Here is an 8,960-nt window from a genome sequence, read left to right as displayed (position 1 = left end):
CCAGCAACCCCGGCATGTGCCCTTGGCTGGAAACGAACCTGGGACCCTTCAGTCCACAGGCTGATGCTCTATCCACTGAGCCAAACCAGGGAGGTCACACATAGTTCTTGACAAATGTTTCCAAAAAGGTTTCCTGATGTTTAAAGCTGACCCATGTCCAGGTACCTTTAGGGAATCTCAGGGCAATACCTTACACCCTGAAACTAGGATAAGGAGACTGCCCCTCAGAAGGTGGAAGGGACTTAGCCGCATGATAGCATAATACGGAGGTTAAGAGTCAGGCTTTGGAGTCAGAGAGTTCAAATCCTAGTTTTGCCACTTACTTGCTGTGTGTCCGTGGGCAACCTAACATCTCTGTGCTTCTGTCTCCTCATCTGTACAATATCTACCTCATAGGGCTGTTGTCAGAGTTAATGAAGGTAACACCTCAAGAACTGGAATGCTAAGCCAGGCCTCCATCCTCTGGCTTCAACGTAGTGAGATAACCCACAGTGCCTGGTGTTTGGTGAGCACAGGATAAATGACAGTGCTTCTGCTACCTTGCTATCCCCACCCCCCCACCCCCCACCCCCCCGCAACCAACACACACACTGCTTCTTTGAGAGAACCAGGGCTCAAATTCCTGACAAGTGGCCACTCAGTCTCCACTTGGCACCTCTGGGACAGATAGTCACTCTGTTACTCGTAGGGGCGAGGAGCTTGTGGGGAAAGGCAGGAACCATGGAAATGTACTCACCCTGCTGAACTAAACTCCTGGTGACGTCCTCCAACCAGTGCAGCCCAGTGGCTTCCTTAGGGCATCCCCCAGATCTTCCAGAGAGGGGGCCACTTCCAGAACCGACCCTGCCCACCTGCCGGTCTGAATGCCGCAGCGTTAGCTCTGCACCCTGGTGTCCCCGCAGGTGGCTGGCATCTCTGTCCTGGCCCGGCTCCAGGTCCTCTTTGGCTCTTATACTTGTCCTGAGGGCGGCAGGCCCTGGCGCTGTGCCTGCTCCAGTTCCAGCTGGGGAGGCCTGGCAATGATTATCATCTATCAGAAACTCAAATCCCACAAACACACACAAACAAGACCTGGCACCCCCTGGCCTCCGGCTCTGCCCCCGCCAGCCCAAGGGGTGGGGACACTGAACTCCTTGGCTCTAAGACAGAACCTCTCACCTCAGCTACCAGGTGCCACCTGGTGCCTAACACCTGCTACCCAGGCCCTTTTCTCATGGGGCGTAAACGCTACAGGAAAGGGTTATGCTGTGGGGTTCTCCCTCAGGCACCCTGTGGTTCCCCTCTGTTAGATGGGTGATGATTCTTTCCTCACTGGCCTGTCCTGACATGAGGTGACGGCATGCACAGGAATCCCAGTGTTTGGCACACAGTGGGCACTCCATCAGTGGGGGATTACTCCTCTGCCCCAGCTCACAGTGGGGCTTCAGTGAATGCTGCACTGTTGAATCCCAGCACCTCAAAGTTGGAAGGGGTCTGGGCCAGTCCCAGAGGAAGCGGCCTCCACCCAGGGCTGGCTCCCCTGGAAAACATCCCTCCAAGTGGCCCCCCAGCCTCTGTTGGGCAGGAGAGCCTCCTATCTCACCCACTCCATCCTCACACAGCGGGGAGACCCCCTCCTGCTGGGCTTTGTGGAGGGCACTGGGTCCCTAGACACTCTGCCCATGGCCAGGTGTGCTGGGGCCGTGCCCCCTCCAGGAAGGGTGGGGTGGCAAAAGGACTTCTGTTGTGGGGGAAACAGGCACGTGGAGGGCCCTGTTGTCACCTCAAACATGGCTGTTGCAATACGTGTTTAAACTGTAAACGGTTCCGGGGTCATACCCCTGGCCCTCCCTTTTCTCCGGGGCCCTCTCCCCACCTTAATCCTCCCATGCTCCACACCTGAACCAGGGGGCACTTTGAGAAGCCAGAGATACTCGCTCTGCTGTTCCATTCTTTGTCCTCAAGTCCAGGAAAGCCCAGCATGTGAGCTGTCAGCAACACCAAGTCCCCTGCTTCCCTGATGGGGTCCCAGCTCTGCCTTGTAACTTACTTGCTTTCTTCTTAACCAGACACACGCCGCCCCTTTCAGCATGGCAACAGTCATCGCCAGGAAACACTTGAAATGTCCAATGAAAGGGGGGAAGGTTAAATGACCCATGAAACATCCACTCCGTGGATTATTTCTAAGTTTTAAAATCGATGTTTGCAAAGAGTTTATAAAGGCACGGGGAAATGCTCCTCCTACCCCGTAAAGTGTAAACCAGCAGATATAAACTTGTATGCGCAGGATGGTTTCAGCTCTGCAAAACAAACCTGCAACGTTGGAGAAATGACTAGAATCCCTTTAGAATAGACCTGGTGTTTGCTGGGCCGACTGGCTTCACTTTGAACCTCAAATGGGTGCCTAAATGGCCTGTCATACACCCTCTCTCATCCTGGGAAGTCTGGTTCATTATTCTCCTCACAGACTCTCACTCTTGTCTCCTCACTTCATTCTTTCCTGAGAAAATAGAAGCCATCATCAGTCACTCCCTCATTTCCCAGACAGCTTGACCTACATCTCACCCATCTCGCTGTCTTCCTTCCAGGACAATGGATGAGGGTCCCTGTTCCTTTCAAAAGCTAGACCCCATCCCTGGATCTGTCTGACTCCCCTTCTCCTGCCCTCACTTCTCTCTCTGCCGCATCCGGCTCTCGCTTGCCCCTCCCTCTCATTGCAACAGTCCCCTCCACAACTGCCCATTTTGATTCTCCCCACACTCTTTTTTGACCCATTCTAGAACTAGGATTCTTTTTTTATTTTTAATTAAAACATTTTCAATTACAGTTGACATTCAATATTATATTAGTTTCAGGTGTACAGTATAGTGGTTAGACAATTATATAACTTACTAGAGGCCTGGTGCATGAAATTCGTGTACGGGTGGGGTCCCTAGGCCTGGCCAGTTATCAAGGCCTATAGGGGCCATCTCGCCCAGTTCTGATTGGGGCCGGGCTGGCCGGGGACTGCCAGCTGCCAGATGGGGCCTGCTGGATGGGAGGAGGGACCAGGGGAGGTTGGCTGAGGGAGTGCACTGACCACCAGGGGGGCAGCTCCTGCATTGAGCGTCTGCCCCCTGGTGGTCAGTGCACATCATAGCAACTGGTCAACTAGTCATTCCAGTCGTTTTGGTCATTTGGTCGTAACGGTTGCTTAGGCTTTTATATATATAGATGAAGTGATCCCTCAAATAAGTTTACTATCTACCTGGCACCCTACATAGTTATTACAATACTAGAGGCCCAGTGCATGAATTCGTGCACGGGTGGGGTCCGGCCGGCCCAGCCCCAATTGGCGCACTGGGCTCGGCCTGTCGGAAGGAGGAGATGGCGGGAGGTTGGCCAGCCGGCCCACCCTGATTGGGGCCCGATCAGAACCGGGCCAGCTGGGGGGAGGGGCCGTGGGAGATTGGGGTGGGGGGGCCAATTGGGGGCAGGCTGGCCATGGGGAGGGACTGTGGGCTGTGGGCTGGCTGGCCCTGTCCCCAAATGGGTCTGGGGGAGGGGCCATGGAAGGTTGGCTGGCCAGCCCTGCCCCTGATCGAAGTTGGGGAGCCGATCGGGGGTGGAGCTGGCTGGAGGGAGGGGCCGCAGGCCAGTTAGCGTGGTGGGTGCCCTTTGAGGGGTGGGGCTGGCTGAGGGGAGGGGCCACAGGAGGTTGGCTGGCTGACCCCACCCCCTATTGGGGTAGGGGGGCAATCAGGGGTGGGGCCAGTCAGGGGGAGGGGCTGCAGGCCAATTGGGGTGGTGGGGGCCAATTGGGGATGGGGCTGGCTGGGGGGAGGGGCTGCAAGAGGTTGGCCATCTGGCCCCACCCCCTACTGAGGTGGGGAGGTGATGAGGGGTGGGGCTGGCTGGGGGGGAGGGGCTGCAGGAGGTTGGCCAGCTGGCCCCACCCCTGATCGGGCCGCAGTGGGCATCATAGCAACTGGTCATTCCAGTTGTTACATCATTCCAGATGCTGGCTTTTTTTTTTTTTTAATTGATTTCAGAGAGGAAGGGAGAGGGAGAGAGAGAGAGAAACATCAACTGATCAGCTGCCTCCTGCACACCCCCTATTGGGGATCGAGCCTACAACCCAGGCATGTGCCCTTGGCTGGAATTGAACCTGGGATCCTTCAGTCTGCAGGCCAACACTCTATCCACTGAGCCAAACTAGCCAGGGCCAGATGCTGGCTTTTTATATATATAGATATATGACTCTATTCCCTATGCTGTACTTTACATCCCCATGACTATTTTGTGACTGTCAATTTGCACTTCTTAATCCCTTCACCTTTTTCACTCAAACCCCTAAACCCCCTCTCATATTGCAACCATCAGTTTGTTCTCTGTATCTATGAGTCTGTTTCTGTTTATTTTGTTTATTTTGTTCTTTATATTCCACATGTAAGTGAAATCACCTGGCATTTGTCTTTTTCTGTTTGACTTATTTCACTTAGCATAATACCCTCTAGGTCTATCCATGTTTCTGCAAATGATAAGATTTCCATTTTTTATGGACAAGTAATATTCCATTGTGTATGCATATATACCACTTCTTCTTTATCCAATTGTCTATTGATGGATACTTAGGTTGTTTCTATATCTTAGCTATTGTAAATAATGTTGCAATGAACATAGGGATACATATATCTTTTTAAATTAGTGTTTTGTTTTTTGTTTGTTTTGTTTTTAATAAATCTTTATTGTTCAGATTATTACAATTGTTCCACTTTTTTTCCCCCCATAGTTCCCCTCCATCCAGTTCCCACCCCACCCTCTGCCCTTACCCCCCCCGCCACTGTCCGCATCCATAGGTATATGATTTTTGTTCAGTCTCTTCCCACACCCCCCACACCACTTTCCCCCTGAGAGTTGTCAGTCCACTCCCTTTCTATGCTCCTGATTCTATTATATTCACCAGTTTATTCTGTTCATCAGATTTTTTATTCACTTGATTTTTAGATTCACTTGTTGATAGATATGTATTTGTTGTTAATAATTTTTATCTTTACCTTTTTTTCTTCTTCCTCTTCTTAAAGAATACCTTTCAGCATTTCATATAATACTGGTTTGGCAGTGATGAACTCCTTTAGTTTTTTCTTATCTGTGAAGCTCTTTATCTGACCTTTAATTCTGAATGATAGCTTTGCTGGGTAGAGTAATCTTGGTTGTAGGTTCTTGCTATTCATCACTTTGAATATTTCTTGCTACTCCCTTCTGGCCTGCATAGTTTCTGTTGAGAAATCAGCTGACAGTCGTATGTGTACTCCCTTGTAGGCAACTAACTGTTTTTCTCTTGCTGCTTTTAATATTCTCTCTTTGTCTTTTGCTCTTGGCATTTTAATTATGATGTGTCTTGGTGTGGTCCTCTTTAGATTCCTCTTGTTTGGGGTTCTCTGTGCTTCCTGGACTTGTAAGTCTATTTCTTTCACCAGGTGGGGGAAGTTTTCGGTCATTATTTCTTCAAATAGGTTTTATGTATCTTGCTCTCTCTCTTCTTCTGGCACCCCCATAATTCAGATGTTGGTATGCTTGAAGTTGTCCCAGAGGCTCCTTACACTATCTTCATATTTTTGTATTCTTTTTGCTTTTTGCTTTTCTGGTTGGGTGTTTTTTGCTTCTTTGTATTTCAAATCTTTGACTTGATTCTTGCGATCCTCTAGTCTGCTGTTGGATCTCTGTATATTATTTTTTATTTCAGTCAGTGTATGCTTAATTTCTAGTTGTTCCTTTTTCATATCCTCGAGTGTCTCACTAAATTTATTGGCCTTTTCTAGAAAATTCTTGAAAAAGCTTATAACCATGGTTTTGAACTCTATATCCAATAGTTTGCTTTCCTCCATTTCTTTCATTTGTGACCTATTTCTTTGTCTCTGCATTTTGGCTGCTTACCTGTGTTGATAGAGTGGCTTTGTGTGCTAGGTGTCTTATAGGCCCAGTGGCTCAGCCTCCCCAGTTACCTGAGGTGGACACTCTTAGTGCACCCCTTTGTGGTCTGTGTGCACAATCTTGTTGTAGTTAAGCCTTGATTGTTGTTGGTCTCACTGGGAGGACTTGACCTCCAGGCCATTTGGCTGTGAGGATCATCTGTGTCTACGATGGGAGAACTTCTGTGCTGGAGACACCCTTATGAGACAAGACTTGCTTCAGTGGGGCTTTGGTGCTCACTGAGTCTGCCCCCTGAGTGTGTCCCTTATGGATCTGAGGAGTTGTAATCTGGATGGTCCCACTCTGACCCCTGGGTACACTGGCTCTTGGATCTCCAAGGAGGTGCTAATTTAGCCTCTGCCTGAGGCCACCCAGCAGGAGCTATGGAGAGATCTGCAGATTCCTCTTCTTTATTTGGGTTTTGGAGGTGCCCAGATGAGGCCCAGCTGTGAAGCAATGCAAGCTGCTATGGGGCCTTGGCCCTTCTTTTAGATGGCCTTAGTCTCACTGACTCAGCTGCAGATTGTTAGGTAAGTTTAGAATTCAAAGGACCAGGGCATTTGTATGCAAAAGCCTCTGTGCTCAGCTTGGATGGGGCAGAGTCTCAGGGCGGAGCAAACCACAATGGCTTCATGGGGTGGGATCTCAGGGCAGAGCAAACAGCAATGGCTTCCCGTCAGCCCTGCCCTAAAAGACCCCTGGGTCTCAGTCCCGCAGTAATTGCTGCAAGCACCTCTGAGAGAAAGCCGCCCTCAAGTTTCTCCCACTGCCAGACAGTCCAGTTTCTCCCCGTATGAGTCTGGGTCCCCAGAGTCTTGCCCGGAACTGGAGTTCAGAGAGCAGTCAGGAGCTTTTGTCTCCCTCCTGATTGAGAAAGCCAGCCGCGTACTCAGTTGCCAGCCCTCTCTCCGCGCACACCTCCATACCTCTGCACTTTACTTCCGCAGCTCCTCTGAGTCTCGGTGTGCTTTTCTCTTTCCTTCTAGTTGTAGAATTTCCACTCAGCCAGCTTTCCGGTGGTTCTGGATGATGTCCGTTTTGTCTTTTAGTTGTAGTTTTGAAGTGGTTGTGCGAGGCAGCAGTTCAGGTGTTTACCTATGCTGCCATCTTGGTTTCTCCCTAAATTAGTGTTTTGGATTTCTTTGAATAAATACCCAGAAGTAGGATTGCTGGGTTATAAGGTAGTTCTATTTTTAATTTTTTGAAGAACCTCCATACTGTTTTTCATAGTGGCTGCACCAGTCTGTATTCCCACCAACAGTGCACGAGGGTCCCCTTTTTTCCACAACCTCGCCAACACTTGTTTACTGACTTATTGATGACAACCTTTCTGACAGGTGTGAGATGATATCTCATTTTGGTTTTAATTTTCATTTCTCTGATGATTAGTGGCAGTGAGCATCTCTTCATATGTCTATTGGCCATCTGTATGTTCTCTTTGGAGAAATGTCTATTCAGGTCCTCTGCCCATTTTTAATTGTATTACTTGTTTTTTGGGTGTTGAGTTGTATGAGTTCTTTATAAATTTTGGATATTAACCTCTTATCTGATATATCATTGACGAATATCTTTTCCCATTCGGTAGGTTGTCTTTTCGTTTTGTTGATGATTTCCTTTGCTGTGCAAAAAGGTTTCAGTTTGATGTAGTTGTATTTATTTTTTCTTTTGCTTCCCTTGCCTGAGGAAATATGTCAAAAATGTATTACTCAGAGCAATGTCAAAGAGTTTACTGCCTGTGTTTTCTTCTAAGAGTTTTATCATTTCTGTTCTTAAAGTATTTAATCCATTTAGAATTTAGTCTTATATATGGTGTAAGAAAATGGTTAGTTTCACTTTTTGCATGTATCTGTACAGTTTCCCCAACAACATTTATTGAAAAGAGTGCCTTTACCCCATTGTACATTATTGCCTTCTTTGTCATAATTGACCATATAGACATGGATTTATTCTATTCTGTTCCATTGATCTGTGTGTCTGTTTTTTTTTAAAAAATATTTTATTGATTTTTTTACAGAGAGGAAGGGAGAGAGATAGAGAGTTAGAAACATCGATGAGAGAGAAACATCGATCAGCTGCCTCCTGCACGCCCCCCACTGGGGATGTGCCCGCAATCCATGAACGTGCCCTTGACCGGAATCGAACCCAGGACCTTTCAGTCCGCAGGTCGACGCTCTACCCACTGAGCCAAACCGGTTTCGGCTGTGTGTCTGTTTTAATGCCAGTACCATGCTGCCTTGATTACTATAACCTTGTATGTAGTATAGTTTGGTATCAGGAAGTGTGATACCTCCAACTTTGTTCTTCTTTCTCAAGACTGCTGTGGGTAGTTGGGGCCTTTTGTGGTTCCATATAAATTTTAGGATTATTTGTAGAAACAGGATTCTTAATTCCTAGCTCTAGGTCAGTTTTTTTCTCTCTACACGACCTGAGGTGGTCCCCTGGACTTAAATATTGTTTAAATGTTGATGACTCATCATGACCTCAGACCAGCCGCCACCCTGGGCTCCACACTCATATGTCAATTGCTTTTGTGTTCTCCACTTGGATGTCTCCATAAACATCTCAAATGGAATGTGTCCAAGAAGAACTGTTCATTTCCCCCTCCAAACCTGGTCTCTCTCACCCCGACAACCTCCACGCCTGTCCTGCCTCATTAAATGTCGCCATCATTCATCCTGAAACGAAAGCCAGGAACTGGGAGTTGAACTTAACTTCCTTTCTCTGATCTCTCCCTTCCAACCAAGGGTGTCTGACTCGCTGAAGCTCCAGAACATCTCAAGATTACCCTCTCCTTCCTTCTCCGCTGCCTCCGCCCTCACCCACGCCACCATTCTCTCTCAGAGGCTGGTTCAATAGCCCTTGACCCATCTTCTAGCCTCTGTTCTTGCCAACGGCTGGTGTGATCGATTTAAAACACAGATTAGATTAGATCATGCCCCTGCTTACAATCTTCAATGGCTCCTCGTGGCATCAGAAATAAACCCCTGCCGCCCAGCCAGCATGACTTAGTGGTTGAACGTCAGCCTATG

The sequence above is a fragment of the Eptesicus fuscus genome, chromosome 12 (assembly GCF_027574615.1).
Source record: "Eptesicus fuscus isolate TK198812 chromosome 12, DD_ASM_mEF_20220401, whole genome shotgun sequence".
Lineage (NCBI taxonomy): Eukaryota > Metazoa > Chordata > Mammalia > Chiroptera > Vespertilionidae > Eptesicus > Eptesicus fuscus.
The sequence above is the reverse complement of the archived record's forward strand: the minus strand, read 5'-3'. Positions refer to the sequence as shown.